Raw genomic sequence first — 17,034 nt, forward strand, 5'->3', positions numbered from 1 at the left:
AAAACACTACATCTGTCACATAGTAGGGGCTGAATAAATATTTGTTGAATGTTAAATAAATGCTGCATGTACAAAGTTAGCGATATTTAAAATGGTACTGATACTCTCCATATCATTATCTAAGAATGCTACAACTACCTAAGTAGTGAATTTGAATTTAAGTCAATAAAAGAGCATAACCAGTTGAATTTATTATTTATTTATTTATTTATTTACTTATTATTGAAGTATACTCAGTTTACAGTGTGTCCATTTCTGGTGTATAGTGTAGTAGTTCAGTCATATATACGTTTTATAATATCCCTCTTTTATTCCATTGATTGTGCTTATCTATACATTAAGTTAACAATGCATTTAAAATTTTTCATGTTGTGACAAACTTGATATACTTTTTTACCTAATGGTCTTTTGCACCAGTTAGCTTCTTTTGACCTTTATTCTTCACTTGTGGTAAAACCACACGTTGTGGATTCAGAGAAAGGAAATGTATATTTAGAACAGACCAGACCAGGACACAGCATCACATTTTTTTCCCCAAAATTGGAGACGCTAAAGAGAAGTTTATGGGCCATATACGGTTTATAGGAAATCCCCAGTGAGAAATAAAAATAGGACATAAATGATTCAGATTATATAGCAAATGACCAATTCTTCTCAAATAGGTATATGGAGATGAGCTAAAATGTAGTAGCAGGCAAATGAAATAATGTTGATAGATATAATCTCAAGTAAGACTGCACCAAAATCATTACAGTCAGAAAGGAGCCTACTCCTTTGAAAAATATCTGTAGAATAAGAAACACCTTCATTCTTCCTCCACCCTTTATTGAGGCAACATATACCCAGTCCCCCCAAGAGGACAAATGAAGCTGTGGAATCGAAGTTTGAGGAATAATGCTCACTCAGTAAATTTTTCTTTTGACGCTACAGCATGCTAGGTGCTTCTGAGAACAGCAAGATGAATGAATCACAATACCTGATTTTATATAGGCTACATTCTGGTTGGAAAAACAAAGCAAAATATGCAAAGAATCAACAACCCATCAGATTTTACAAGACAGTACAGTCAGCTGTGGGGCCCAACTGCATTACTACCATGTCCTGTTAGAGACAAGTTTCCATGGATTTTGGTGTCCCTGAGGGTCCTGGTCCCCCACAGATAGTGAGGCATTACTGCACTAACTGACCACAGGCATGGTGTGTGATTCTGGCTCTGAATCTTCACTGGCTGCACAGCCTTTGTCAAGCTGCACAGCCTCAGTCCCTCCTCTGTTAGGAGAGGATTTTAGAGGCATACTTATGTCTCATAGGGTTATGACAGGATAAAAATGAGGTCATCTACGTGGAGTTTGGCACCGAGCACCACACAAAGTAAGTGCTCATTAAACATTAGCTATTGTTATGATTATTTTTGTCTTTTGAAAGTTATATAAGTAATTGTTTATAGAAATAGAAATAGAGAAAAGCCTTTGTTGAAGAGTATTATTTTCAAACTGTGTTATTTGTTGTAAAGAATTTTTCATAAACTTACATCATTGGGACAAATCCCAGTGCAATGTTTTTGTCAGAAGTTTGTGAGTGAGGTGGCACTTTCTGGAGTAAGAAGGCTCTTTTTTTCTTCTAAGATTGCTTTCTTTTAATTAGATGTTGACAAAGGCAAGAGATAGAAGGATCTTATTTATGATCACATAGCCTGATATAAAAATGTAATATTCAACAAAAATGTATTTATTTTGAAGGATATAAAATAATATCACATATAGTTATAGTCCCTGTCCTTTGAAATGGCATATACACATATGTGTGTATATTTAGTTAGTCAAAGAGCAGGATTTATTTTAAAAGTGATAGGAAGCCCCTGAAAGATAATTTTTTAAAAAATTGAATTTATTTGAGCAAAAATCGATTCTAATCAGGCCCTGCCAAACCAGGAGTAGTTATAAGCAATCCTAGATTTTTCATTTTTAAGTAAAATACATATTGAGGTATAATTTATATACAAGAAAATGTACCCTTTTTAGATGTACCATTCAGTGAGCTTTCACGTGTTTTGAGCACACAACCACAACAACCCTCGAGATCAGAACATTTCCATCTTTGCAAAAACTTCCCTCGTGCTCCTTTGTAGTCAGTCCCCTCCCTCCCTCTCAGACCCTGTTAACTACTGATGGGATTTCTGTTCATATAATTTAGCCTTTTTCCAGAATGGCACGTAAATGGAATCATACAGTGTGTAGACCTCTGTATCTGCCTCCTTTCACTTAGCACGACACATTTGAGATTCTTCCCTGTCATCACATGTCTCGGTACACAGTTTACTTTTCATTCCTGAGAGGTACTCCATTGTGGATGTGCCACAAGTTGTTTATCCAGTTGGTGGACATTCAGATTGTTTCCAGTTTTTCCCTTTTATGGATAAAGCTGTTACTATCAACGTTCACATGCCAGTCTTGGGTGGACATGTTTCATTTCTCTTGAGGAACTATCTAGAAGTAGGGTTACTAGGTCTTATGGTAAGGATATGTTTCATATTATAAGAAACTGCTAAATTGTCTCCCAACAAGTCTGTGCCATTTTGCATCCCACCAGCAGTGTTTGGAGTTCCAGTTGCTCCGTAACTTTGCCAGCCCTTGATATTGTTAAGTTTTTACTTTTTGTTTTTAGTAGGCATATAGTGGCATTCATTGTGACTTGAATTTGCATTTCCCTAATGACTAATAATGTTGGGCATATTTTCATGTGATTATATACCATCCATATCTCTTAAATGATGAAGAATATGTTCAGATCTTCTCATTTTGTTAATGAGTTGTTTGTTTTATTACTGGGTTATAAGAGTTCTTCATTATCTAGATATAAGACTTTTATCCAGTATGTATTTTTCAAATATATTCTTCCAATCTGTGGCTTGTCTTTTTGTTTTCTTAACAGTGTCTTTTAAAAAGAGGAAGCTTTTAATTTTGGTGAAGTCCAGTTTATCAGTTTTTGTTTTATGGTTCATGCTTTTTATGTCCTGAGAAACCTTCATTCAACCCACAGTCACAAAGATTTTCTCTTGTATTTTAAAAGTTTATTATTCTAGGTTTTATGTTTGGTTTCTGATCCATCATTGTAGAGTTTTGGTCAGTTATTAAAAACTCATTTTTATTTTTAAAAAATAACTGACTATAATATAGAGAACAGATAGTAAAGCACCAAAAGCAGTAGTTCAGAGACTGTTTGGAAAGAAATTGCATTAATCCAAATGAGAGATTTTTTTTTAAAAGCTGTTGGTGGTGGAAGTAGTAAGAGGTAGTCTAAAAGAAACTATATTTTAAAGTTAGAACTAAGAAAACTTCCTAAGGAAAGAGGAAAAGAAAAATCATGGATTATTCTAAAGTTTTTGGCCTGAACAACTGATTTAATGTTTTTGCCATTTTCTAAGTTGAAAAACTGGAAGCAGGAAAATAAAGAGTTGCATTTTGAACCTGTAAAATTTGAGACATCTGTTGGACATTCAAGTGTAAATGAGGCTTGCATGGGCATCTGCTTTTCGTCTACTCATTTTATTCATGCTTCTTCTGGTAAGAGCCTGGCTGCCCTGTCTTTCTTTGGGGGCTGGTCCTCACCCATTTCAAGCCATGACATTCCAGAGGGGTTCACTCCAGTCCCAGGACTGGGCATGTGACGCAGAGTATCACAACCCCCGGGCCACGTTGCTTTGTCTGAAGATGATGCATTTAGGACCCATGAAATGTTTGCTGGCACAGTTGAGAAGCGTTCTCTTTTCTGCTGGCTTGCTGAGAACAAAGGATGCCTGCCTAATATACATCTCACTGTGACCAGCAAAAAGCCTTGATGCAGAAGGAAGCAGAGGCACACCAAGGTGACAGATCAGGTCTGCATGTCAGAGTCTGGGCTCTTGGATCCAGCCATGCTTAAATTCTACTCTTCAAAATTTCAATTATGTAAACCATTTTTATTTGTGCTAATTTGAATTGGGGTTTCTGTCACTTGCAACTAGTAATATCCCAACTAATAAATAGGCTATCTCAAATTTTTCTACTGAAAGATCGCTAATGGCACAGAAAATTTTTTTTGTTTTATTGAGGTATAGTCGGTTTACAGTGTTGTGTTAATTTCTGCTGTACAGTGTAGTGATTCAGTTATATATTCCTTTTCATATTTTTTTGTTATAGGCTAACACAGGATATTGAATATGATTCCCTGTGCTATACAGTAGAATCTTGTTTTTTTTATCTGTTTTATATACAGTAGTTAGTATCTACAAATTCTGAACTCCCAATTTATCCCTCCACTCCCCCTTTCCCCCTGGTAACCATAAATTTGTTTTCTGTGTCAGTGAGTCTGTTTCTATTTTGTAAATAAGTTCATTTGTATCATGTTTTAGATTCCATGTGTAAGTGATAGTATATGGTATTTTTCTTTCTCTTTCTGACTGACTTCACTTAGTATGGCTATCTCCAGGTCCATCCATGTTGCTGCAAATGGCATTATTTCATTCTTTTTATGCCTGAGTAGTATTCCATTGTATATATATATATACACCATGTCTTCTTTATCCATTTGTCTGTATATGGACATTTAGGTTGTTTCCACATCTTGGCTATTGTAAACACTGCTGCTATGAACATTGGAGTGTATGTCTTTTTTGAATTAGAGTTCCCTCTGATTATATGCTCATAAGTGGGATTCCTGGATCATATGGTAAGTCTATTTTTAGTTTTTTGAGGAATCTCCATACTGTTTTCCACAGTGGCTGCACCAAACTATATTCCCACTAACAGTGTAGGAGGGCTCCCTTTTCTCCACACCCTCTCCCGCATTTATTGTTTGTGGACTTTTGAGTGGTGGCCATTCTGACTGGTGTGAGGTGATACCTCACTGTAGTTTTGATTTGCATTTCTCTAATAATTAGTTCTATTGAGCATCTTTTCATGTGCTTATTGGCCATTTGTATGTCCTCATTAGAGAAATGTTTGTTTAGGTCTTCTGTCTATTTTTGGATTGGGTTGTTTGTTTTTTGTTACTGAGTTGTATGAGCTGTTTGTATATTCTGGAAAATAAGCCCTTGTTAGTTGCATCGTTTGCAAATATTTTCTCCCATTCCATAGGTTGTCTTTTTATTTATAGTTTCCTTTGCTGTGCAAAAGCTTATAGATTTAATCACATCCATTTTTTAAAATTTTTGATTTTATTTCTATTGCCTGGGTAGACTGCCCTAGGAGAACACTGCTAAGATTTATGTCAGAGAATGTTTTGCCTATGTTTTCTAGTAGGAGGTTATAGTGTCTTATCTTATATATAAGTTGTTAAGCCATTTTGAGTTTATTTTTGTACATGGTGCGAGGGAGTGTTCTAACCTCGTTGATTTGCATGTGGCTGTCCAGTTTTCCCAACACTGCTTGCTGAAGAGATTGTCTTTTCACCATTGTGTGTTCTTGCTTCCTTTGTCAAAAGTTAAAAGGGATTTTTTTTAACTTTTTTGATATTTCGTTTTTAGCGTAAAGAAACACAACAGACTTCTGTATGTTGCTCTTGTATCCTGCTACCTTGCTGAATTTGTTCATCAGGTTTAATAGTTTTTGGGTGGAGCCTTTAGGGTTTTCTATATATAGTATCATGTCATCTGCATACAGTGACAGTTTTGCCTCTTCTCTTTCAATTTGGATCCCCTCATTTGTTAGAAAAATAAATATAAATCAGTGGTAAACAGAGAGGGCCAGAACTTACACAAGATGTCTTTAAAATCTCGTATTTCATCTTTAAATTTAAAGTGAGTTTTACATTACTTTCCAAAATACCTTTGGGTTTGGTATTAATAAAGAAAAAAAATGCCCTTCATCTTCAAACAAGAAGTGATATTAGACAAAAATGCAGCATTTTTTGCCTGTGGCGCTGTTTACCCTATTTTGAGATTTGCTCATGACCGTAAGAGAGCTAGAACTCATCATAGGAATTGGATGGAAGGGATTCAGATTGAGAGAATGTTCCGTTCAATGTGAAGGATGAACTTGGAGGAAAAGAGCTGGATGTGAATTCTGGTTTACGTCCTTGCCAGGCAACTTTAACAAAGTTTCAGTTTCCATGTTAAAAAATAAGCCTGTCAAAAAATAGGCCTGCCTGTTTTGTCTCTTTAACTCACAGGCTTTCATTGCCAACCTTGCCAAGCCCTTCCAACCTCACCTGGAGAGGAAAAGGACCAACTTAGTGGTAAGAGAATGCTCATTCTCCTTGAAAGGATTTAGAAGTCAGTGACCCCTGGGAGTCAGCATGGACTAAGAACTCATCATCGCTCTTAAAACTGGAAGCTTGATTGGTTATAAATGACTCTATTTTGAAAACATATTTTAAAACAACTTGAAAGTTAATGGAATATCTTCAATATACTATCCTTTTACAAAACATTTGGCAGGGTTTCTTATGGCATTTTTATGAACAGAATGACGAACGGTAACATTACTGAACTGCTGAGATGGAGGTGCAGCTGGTTGAACAATGCATCGAAAGACCACGGATGACCAGTTCTGAAACAAGTTCACTGAGCTGCACACCACCCAGCAGTCTCTGTCTTTGCCCTGTCAGGCTCAACATTTTCCGTTAATAATAGAAAAGAAAATTACATGTAATTCTGGGCTTAAAAGCAATTCTTGTTCAATAGATCTGAGTATATAGTTAATTACAAGTACAAAACTAGTTAGGAAAAAGTGTGGCTGCTTTTCAGCTAACTTAGCTTTGGGTAGAAATAGAAGTAGAATACCCAGAACTCAGGAAGTAATATATTCCACGTCATTCGACACTGAGGAGACAATGTCTTGTGTTATATTCTAGACAGAAATGCAGAGAAAGACTAGATTATGTCCTGGGAGAAGTGAGCAAATGGTGAGGGAGCTGGAAAACACTGAGGCTGAACACTGAGGAGGACAAAGTCTGGGGGAGATGTAGTCTTCAGTCCTTCCAGGACATCATGGAGCAGAAGCCGCAGCCTTGCTTCCTTGACTTCAGAGATCAGGGCGAGGACCGGGATGGAAAGGGGGCAAGTGAGGTGGGCTCTGGCCAGGATGCAAAAGAACCAGCAACCACTAAGCAGACTCTCCCAAGGCAAACCCTCCCTCACAGGCTGGTCTTCAACAAAGACTTCACACTCTTCACCAGCGATCCTGAACAAGGGAGGTTGTGTTCAGCTGGTAAAGCTGGATTAGATGAACTCTCAAATCTAGGTTTATGTATTTTATTTACAAATCATTTAGACAAGTTAAATCATAGGGACACCAGCCCCTTACAATGTCCGTATTTTCACCACTATGGGGCCAGGCAGGAGGTGTCTGTGAGTGTCTCGTCTCACTGATTGCCTTTGGCATCAATTGTTTTGCTTCGGTCACTCTTGGAACTAGACCGGAATTTCTATCTGGTTTCACTCCATTCGTGTAGTGGGGAAGAGCATGAGCTCTGGAGATCGCCTGTAGTTGAATTTTGTTTTTACCAGTGTAGGTTTGGGGAAATCTGTGAACTGGGAATAATAATAGAGACTCTCATAGGGTGGCTGTGAGGCTCAAATGAGACAGTACATGTAAAGCACTTAGCACGTGACCACAAAACGTCGGTACCTGTTACCTGTGATTGTATGACTGGTGGTAATAAACTGTGTCCTCCTCTGCAATGTATCTCTTGGATTTTACCTGCTGATTTTCTGTATACTACTCTAAGGGATGGTTAATTGAGTTTGTTTTGCAATTATTCTGCTTTAGGAATAGTAGAATTTGAAAATAAGAAACGGGGCTTCTTAAACAGCTGAATCAGGGCAGCCGGGTGCAGTGGGGAGAGCAGGTTCCTGCAATCGGACGGCTCTGACTGGTCAGGTCACTTATGCTCAGCGTTGGTCAAATGAAAGGGTGCCATGGAATACTCTTTATGCTCTTTCCTGGCTAAAATGGGCTAAAACATTTCATCCTAAATGGGGCAATGAATGGAAAAGAATAATAAATCATGAGGACAGACAGGAGGAATGGGAAAACTGAAAAAGCCTGAACACTGACTATTTAAAGCAGTCTGTGAATCAAAGTACCTCCTTTGTAAGCTTCACTGTGCAGTGAATGGCCCTCGTGTGCTGTGTAAAGCATGGCAATACTAACCATGTGTTCTAACTGCAAATTAGTAAAATTTCCCTGAATTTTAATAAGGGTGTGCCTCACTCAACTGAGGGGAACTTAAAGGTGACACCTGCCAGACATTGCTACACTAACCACATATATTCCCTCATTATAGGTCTTCACACTCTGGAAAGTAGGCACAGCCAAATAGGATAGAAAATTGCCTGCTATGTAACTCCAGTGTGTTGTTTATTTGATTTGCACTAAAATTATGTAGATTGATTACAGGCTTGAGAATAGATGGAATTAAAAGAATCCTTTTACTAGGGGGAGGGTATAGCTCAGTGGCAGAACATGTGCTTAGCATGCGTGAGAACCTGGGTTCAATCCCCAGCACCTCCATCAAAAAAATTTAAAAATTGAAAAAAAAAATGCTTTTACTGCCAGATGGCCACCTGAAGCTATACTCTAACCCGGATCCACAGGCGCTGTATATCAGATAGATGGTTATCAAGGGCACAAGCTTCACTTCCCCCTCCCTTCTCGTCCTCCCTTCTACTCTCCTCCCCCAATTTATCTAGCACCTCCATTGTGAGGGTGCTGTGCATTCAAAGAACAAGATGCAGTTCGAGTTTCAAGGAACTGACAGTGTCACAGAAGAAACATAAATAGTCAGTTCTAGTATGAGGGGTAAGTGCAGTGTAGGAAGGTGTTCGGAGAGTATGGGAGCATTAGAGGAGGGCTGTATTTTAAGTCTCTACTCAGGTTCCTACTTGCCCACAAGCTCCCCGCCCCCATCCCCACCTATAGCAAAACATCGTGATGACCTTCTGGCTCAGAGAAGTCTTTCTTAAGACTTCATGGTTCCCCAGGCCAGGCAATATTGGATAGCAGAGACCCAGCTCATCTGCTATTTCTGGAAGCCCACTTCCATTACAACGTGCATCTTTTCCTATTAATCCTACCCAAACCATGCTACTAAACAGAGAGGATTCTGACCCCGTTTCTAGCTAGTTCTAGCTCAAAGATCAAATTCCTTTTAGGCCCACCACCAAGTTCTGCCACCGAATGCTGTCAGTACTTCACCCCACAATGCCACAGGACTTTACTCCACCCTACGCCTGCCACCGATGCTTCAGAACTTGGTGAACTATGGTCCAGGTTTTCCTTCCTTCCCAAGTTCCTGAATGCAGGGGCCAAGAGAGAATCTAACCACTCCCTGCTCCTGTGTCCACATCTTGATTTAGTCTTTTCACTAATCCTGTAAAAAACAAATCAGAAATACGATCTCAAACATACGTTCCCCTGCCTTTCATGATTTTTAAAGATGCTTGCTTTAATGAAAGGCCACTCAAGAAGATGGACGTGGATTTGAGAAGCCAAGTCAATTGTATCAATTATATCTTCTTAGATATTTATAAAATTATAGAGCTGGATAAAATCAAGCTACTGGGAAGAGATGTCCTGAAAATCCTTATCATAGATACAATGTCTTTACAGGCTACAAAAAAGTATGTATTTGGTACATTTGGGGGCATTACCCCTTCGTCAGTCAGAAATTACACTCAAGAATTTAGTAAAAAAAAAAAAAAAATCTCATGAAGATATCATATATATGTAAACTTTGAGAAACTGGTCCATCCTAATTGTCAAGCTTTATTTTTAGCAGTGGAATATCTTTTTAAGCACCATGCACAGCATCTTCCAATATATAAAATAAAAGTCAAATCACTCTGGTCTAAGCTCAGAAAGGGGAGAACAGAGAACACCTCCCCTTAGTGCTTTACTTCTCCCCTCTGGCAGTCTCTGAGACGCCTCCATGTTCTCCACCCCCACCCCACCCCACCCCCGCCGCAGGCGATTTAGAACCATTGATCTGATTTATTCCCGGTGGCGTGAATAATCGCACTTCATTAACAAGGCTGGTAGGAGCTGTATTAGCCAGAATTCTCCAGAGAAATAGAGCCCATAGGATGTGTACGTGTGTGTATCCTAATTCACCTAGCCTCTGTGTGTGTGTATAATATACAATATACACAGGGAGAGAAAGAGAGGGAGAGAGATTTATCTTTAGGAACTGGCTCATGATTGCAGGGGCTGGCAAATGTGAAACTTGCAGAGCAGATCAGCAGGCTGGAAATTCCAGATTTTGTAATCTGGAGTCCAAAGGCAACCTGGAGGGAGGACGTCTTTCTTCTTCCTTCAGGGACTTCAAGTCTCTGCTTGTAAGGCCTTCACATGATGGAGGACAGTCTTCTGTACTCAGTGTCTACTGATTTAACTGTTAATCACATCTTAAAAAATACCCCCCCAGTAATATCCAGACTGGTGTTTGGCCAAACAACGGGGTGCCATAACCTAGCCAATCTGACAAATACATTAACCATCGCAGTAGCTGAAACAGTTGGTGCTGATTTTCTTAGCTTCTATAGTAATAAGAAAGATTCCAAAGAGCTGGGTGACCAGAGATGAAAAACAAACATCTTGAAGTGCAAATGTGGTCAAAAAATTGTTCTTTGAAATGAATAGTGTTAACTCGAAGTCTGGTGAGGACCGTATCTGAAAAGGCAGAGAAATGCAGCCTGATTTTGGTGAATTTGGTTTACCTCAAAAACAAATTATAGAGTAGAAATTAGTCACCAAAACTCTGCCAAAAAATGAAAACTTTTCATTAAACAGTTACTGACATTTGAGATTGTTATACCAGCAGATTGGAGCTTCATGCATAACTGTGACCTATTTCTCAGCAACTGGTTTTTGTTACCAGGGATTTTAATGAAGGAAATGAAATGTTTGCCTGTTGAGAGCTGAGATTATGCTTCTTCCCCAAAGAAATATTAGTTCTTCAATCTAACATAAAATAGTTCAGAAAGGACTAGTTGAACGATAACCAACATAGGCCATGCCTTTAATCACTCAACAAATTTTTGGAGTGTAAGCTGTGACCTCTTGCACTGAACAGCTCAAGACTCACCAAACCCACTGCCATGCTGGACCACACAAATTTTTATGCTGGTCCACCCTCATCAGTTTGGCCACAGCTATTGGATCAGGGCAGACATTTTTGTACCTGCAGCCTAGGAGGTAATATGGCACAAAATCTCTACCCCACAGAGAAGATGGTGACTAAAGGAACAAACCTAATTCTCCCTTTGAGAAAGTATTGTGTCCTAAAAAGAAAGTCAATTAAAAGCAGCTGGTAAGGGGAGCAAAGACTGAAAATCACACAGACAAGCCAGGGGGCAGGAATACAGAGATGACCAAGGCACAGAACGTGATTTCATTCTGGTAGTGGTGTCTGACAAGGAAAAGCAAAATGTAATACAACACGATAAATATTGCAATAGCAAGCTCTGTGGGACACCATGGGAACACAGAGGAGGGGTGTTCAGGTGACTCTGGGTGGCTTTCTGGAAGAGACCATACCATTAGCTGAGGGGTAATAATGGCAGAGCACTGTAATAGGGCTCCTTGAACTCCTGCTTTGGGAAAGGAAGGCAGAGGGCTGTGGCATGGTGGCTGCCTAAATCTAGAATTGGATCTTGAGGAATAGAAATCTTTGGATTCTCAAATTGCATTGTGTTGCCATATAGCACAGATACGTGTCTGTGTCTGTCTTTACATGACTTCTGGTTCCATCACTATTATTTGGTTCCTGTGAAGCCCTAGACACCTCTTCTTCTTATTCTTTTTCCATGTGTATTTACAGTAAGAACCCCCTCTTACTTGAGACAATCAAGAGAGTCAGTATCACTTGTAATTTGAAAACCAAACATGCCACTTTGGGTTAACTACTTGTTACATAAAGAAGCTTTACAAGTTGAGGTCATAACAACCTAAAGGCCAAAGTTTTGGTTCAGGATAAATTATAGTATCCTTAAAATTCAAATTTCTCAAATGTTAAAAAAAAAGACTTATTCAATCCTGCTTTTATGATAATGCCTGAAAGATCGTACTTAGACGTATTGTGACTGACGTGTAGTAGATAAGCCAAGGGTAATTTATACTCTCCTTGCCAGTTAGGGATTGGAAACTGTGAAGTCAAGAATCAAAATGAATGGCTGAATTTGCTATACCTCAAACTATCAAGTGTTAATTAAAATCACCCACAGAACACTGAGTCAAAATGAAAATCAAACACACACACAGACATATACATGCACTTTATGGAAGCCAAAATTAGATCTATAAATTTTCAAACCAGCTCTTAACCAATATTTTGTTGGTTCAGTCTCTCCTTCCAGTTGGGTTTCCTTAATTGTCAGACTGCTACAGGATATAAAAGCAACCCAACATAGACAACCACTGAAGAGGGAAAGAAACTTACTTCTCTTTATAGATTAGGTGAGCCATTAATTACAGTAATTGTGCCAACAGTGGTGTTAGTGGCACTATCAATTACAAAATTATTTGTGAATGGTGTCTTAGAAGGGAGAAAATTGAGTTCAAAATTTGGGCATTCCTAATAATTAGAAAGTATGAATTTTTAATTTACCACACACAATGTAACATACCTAATGCAAATTAGAATTGTGTTAACTTAAAATATCAATACACTTTCACTTTGAGCACAAAATTAAAATATACAAATCTATTTTTTAATCTCGAAGAATTACAATTTTACGTTGAGGAGGGATGAATGTATCACCAGCTGTGTTTATGTTGCTGGCATATGTCTTGGCCACTTTCACTAGGAAACATCTTTGTCAGTCCTATAGGAGCAATTAGACGTGAAATATGCAAGTCTGAATTTTGCCAAGTCTTCAGGAACACATCACTCTTACAAAATAAAACTATATTTTATACTTTCTCTGCTTTAGTCATATGCCTGTACCATTCAAGTCAATAAAATCTCTTTAGTTTATTGACTGGCATCTTAGTCTTAAACGGCAGAAGAGAAAGTCATGTAAATTTATGTTTCAGACTATTAAGTTGTGATGGTCAATTCCATGTATCAGCTTGCCTGGGTTAAGGGATGCCTGGATAGCTGGTAAAACATTATTTCTGGGTGGTGTATCTGTAAGGGTGTTTCCAGAAAAGATGAGTAGTTGAATTGGTGGGCTGAGTAAAGCAGATGGCCCTCCCTAGAATTGGGGGGCATCATTCAATCTGTTGAGGGCCCAGATAGGACAAAAAGGTGGAGAAAGGGCACGCTCGCTGCTTCAGCTGAGGTGTCCATCTTCTCCTGCCCTCAGACATTGGTGCTCCTGGTTCTCAGGCTTTTGGACTCAGATTGGGACTTATACCATCAGTCCCCCTCCCACTCTCAGACCTTTGGACTTTGGACTGGTCTTCTTGGACTCTACAACTGCATAAGCCAATTCCTGTAATAAAATTCCCATTCTCTCAGATGGGTAGGTAGGTAGGTAGGTAGATCAGTCGATCAGTCGATAGATCAATCCTATTGGTTCTGCTTCTCTGGAGAACCCTAATACATAAGTGATGTTTAGAAAATCTGAAATATATAGCTCATTGCATATAGGCATCTTGTAGGTTTTCAGTCTATTACTTTTTCCTTTTTCAGGTTATGAAACTCTTTGACAGTCTAAAGAAAGCTATGACTCTAACCCTCAGGAAAAAATGCCTTTATGCACATGTACATTCCATTTTGCCAACATGTGTCATGGACCCCGGTAAAGACCACTGCTTTTAGATACGCAGTATCACAGAACAGAGGTCCCCGTGAGCAAGTGCATGCACTCCATCCACCACGGCCACCACCAGCAGCAGCGCAGCAGTCAGTCTGTGGCAGGCTCTGTACATGCGAAGGCAGGATGTGGTCCTGGGTCCTATTTCAGTACCTTTCTTTCAACAGTCTTAAATGTTCTGGGATTTCTCTTTGTATTCAGCATCAAAGAATTTTAGACCATTAAACCAAAGATGAAACAAGATATCTGATGTGACAAGTATTGACAAATACTGTTTTTGGTAGCCATTAGAGAGCATAATGGCAAGCATAACAAGTTAAAACAGAAACAGAACAAACCACTCAGTGTGCTCAAGTCATACCAAAAAAGTAAAACTGGGTGATCTAATCAAGGGTATTTTTTCTCTTAAAATAGTTTTTTAAATCAATTTTTACCAAAAGTGCACACACACACACACACACACACAGAGGGACACGTACACGCACAAACACGTATCTTGGAATACATAGCCAAGTGCTGAAATTACATGAACATGCAGAATTTTTGTTAATACATATTTTTAATATTGTCTATTAAGACTCTGCCTTTCTTTAAAAGATAACAAGATTTGAGAATCCAAAAGTAGAGAACAAGAGTTTGTGGGTGAGTTTTCCTTCAGAGAGGAATTCTCAGCCTTTTTTTAAAGTTACAAATGGTTTCTTTAACTGGAAGTTTCATCTATTCAACTGCCTGTCTGATGTATGTATGAAAGGACATCTACCCACTGGATTATTCATTCAGAAAATGTAAAATGTGGGTTGAAATGTATCACCAAAATGAAACAAATCCCATTTTAAAAAGACTCTTGAGAGCCATAAAAATCATTATTTTCTCTAGTAGGTGAAAAGTTAAAGCCCATTCTTGGGGGAGTGACAGCTGTGGACAGAGCCTGAACTCCAAGATTTCCTGTTATATTAGTGGGGATGGAAAACCTCTATTTTCTGAACCTAAGACTAGAGCAAGTGTTAACAAAATAAAGCCAGCTACGTACTTTTTTTTAAATTCCGATACCAGTCCATTAAGGGAGCAGGGGAATTACTAGAAATAACTCTGAAATTCTTTCCCACCAATACCGAACTTAAATTCTTTTTATGATGCCTGTCTGTCAATAATTATGAGAAGGAGGAATAGAACTAGGAAAACAAATTCCTATATGACAAGGATTGTTTTGTTTATGGGTTCCATTATGAACAAATATATATTTGAAAATTTTATGTTCTCAGTGTTAGACACTCTGTCTTGTCTGTTTATAACAATTGCATTTGAGGTGATTTTGGAAGCTTGGGAAAAAACAATCCTTTAGCCTATGGTTTTGCATTTACTTTTAGAAAGGCGAGTCATCTCACTTATTCCTATGAGAAAAGGACCATTGTGGATTCTTGTGTTCGTACTCATAAAATACAATATGACTTTCTCTTAGGAAAAACAAATTATGATCAGAAGGTTTTTGAATCAGAGAGCAGAGCTCAATCAGAAATTCCTTCCATGGACTGTGGGGAGTGATTCAGGATGAATCAGAACGCTCAGACTGAAGACGTTTTAGGTACTAGCCGTGTCTTCAATGTTTTCCTGAAGCCAGATTCAGATTTATGTAAGACAGACGTGGCATGAAAGACCTGCCGTGAGTCTTAGCACTTGGAAAGTCTTTTGGAAAAGAAATGGAAAGGAGACACAGCTTCCAAGGAAACCTGGACAAATGGTGAACTAACAACTGGGATGAATTTGTGACGGCGTCTACAAAGGGGAGCTTTATTGGAGGGGAAAACAGCAACCCACTGCTTAGATTATCAATGATTAAAAATATCAAACTTCTAGAAGTTTTTTATAGCCTTGAAAAAAATGTATTTTACAAAATACACTATACCATGTAACACAGCTTCTGAGAACTACAAACACTTAAAAGGAGAAAGTGTTTGTAGTTTATTACTTAAGGTGGCATTATCTAAAACCCAAATTCTCAACCAACAGGAGATGTGGCAGCACAAAGAAATTACCTAAAATTTATTCTCTGCCAATATTTTTTTTAATCCTGCCTAAGGCTGAAATTTTGTATTGACTTCTGAATAATCAGAATTTGGAAAGCCCCAGTGTCAAATGTCCAAGAAAAAATTCTGTCATAGCTCTGGGGATTTCTTTGATGACAAAAACATGGGAAAGCATTGCTACAGCCTATGAACATCACGGAATGGATTGTAGGTTGCATGACCTAGGCCTTCTTTCAGTTGCCAAGAGTTTATTTTCCTCCTCTTATGGGTCCTTCTTTATGCTTCCATTTATTATAGTTAGAGTTTGATAGAAAACCTTAACTCACAGGTGCAAATTTCTTCTTCCACATGTTCACCAAGCATCTTAGGGAACATCTTTTACTTCTTTGAACCTTAACTTCATCATTTGTAATACAAAAGTAGAATTACCTACCACTCAGATCTTCCTTCCTAGGGGCTGAGTATAGCTCATCTTCTAAAACATGTGGTATCTTTTCCCCCCATGTACCTGGGAATTTACTTCAGTTTGGTGGCAACCATTTTTTCAATTATTTGTTTTCAAGTTTACAACTTATCATGGATTTTTTTCCACTGTGGCTTCTGAAAAGATACAAGGGCCAATCCTACTATTTCCTCTGCCTCATTTTCCCACATTTCCTATTTTTCATGCAAAGGAACAAATATCACATCCATACTAGCAACATGACCTGTCTTCCTTACCCATCATCCTATGAAATGTTACCCATCTGAAAATTTCTGATCATTGACTGTCATTCCATCTTCACTTTTAGAAATTCTTTTTTGAAGAGTAATTGCTCTAAGATTTATCTGTTTGCCATCAACCCACATCCATCTGCATCCATCCACATAATCCCTGCCGCTCATCTACTTTTCTGACTTGTGATCTATGGGAAAAACACTGCTGACTTACAGCCAGCATCTCTAGTTTGAGTTCTGGTTCTGTTCCTTAAGAGCTCTAGATGAGTCCCCTTGAACAGTGTTTCCCAGCTGGGCTCACTATCAGCGTCACCTTGGCAGCTTGTTAGCTGTTAAAGCAGAGTCTTGGAGATTGAGTGGAGAAGTAAAACACAGGAATCTCTTTTAGGAAAAGCCCTTGCAGGGATGCAAATGAAGGCTTAAGTTTGAGATCTATTTGTCAGAACCTCTGAATTACCTTCCTAGCTTATAAAATACTGAGTCTGTTTTATAGTGATATCATGAAGGTTAAACAAGGCAATAGGAAACAGTGTTATACATTGGGAAACAATATAA

The 17,034-nt window shown here is 38.4% G+C and overlaps 1 protein-coding gene across 3 annotated transcripts in view; it reads left to right on the forward strand.

Annotated features, from left to right (window-relative positions):
- PTGER2 (prostaglandin E receptor 2) overlaps positions 1-17,034 on the forward strand; it is a 99,839-nt gene that overhangs the window by 72,214 nt on the left and 10,591 nt on the right. Inside the window, exon 4 of one of the 3 annotated variants that reach the window (XM_032482047.1) lies at positions 6,148-6,167. The exons of the other annotated variants lie outside the window; for them this stretch is intronic. The gene's annotated coding sequence lies outside the window, so the exon portion shown is untranslated. Of the gene's footprint in view, positions 1-6,147; positions 6,168-17,034 lie in introns of those variants that run through there. 3 annotated transcript variants of the gene reach the window in all.

The sequence above is a fragment of the Camelus ferus genome, chromosome 6 (genome assembly GCF_009834535.1).
Source record: "Camelus ferus isolate YT-003-E chromosome 6, BCGSAC_Cfer_1.0, whole genome shotgun sequence".
Lineage (NCBI taxonomy): Eukaryota > Metazoa > Chordata > Mammalia > Artiodactyla > Camelidae > Camelus > Camelus ferus.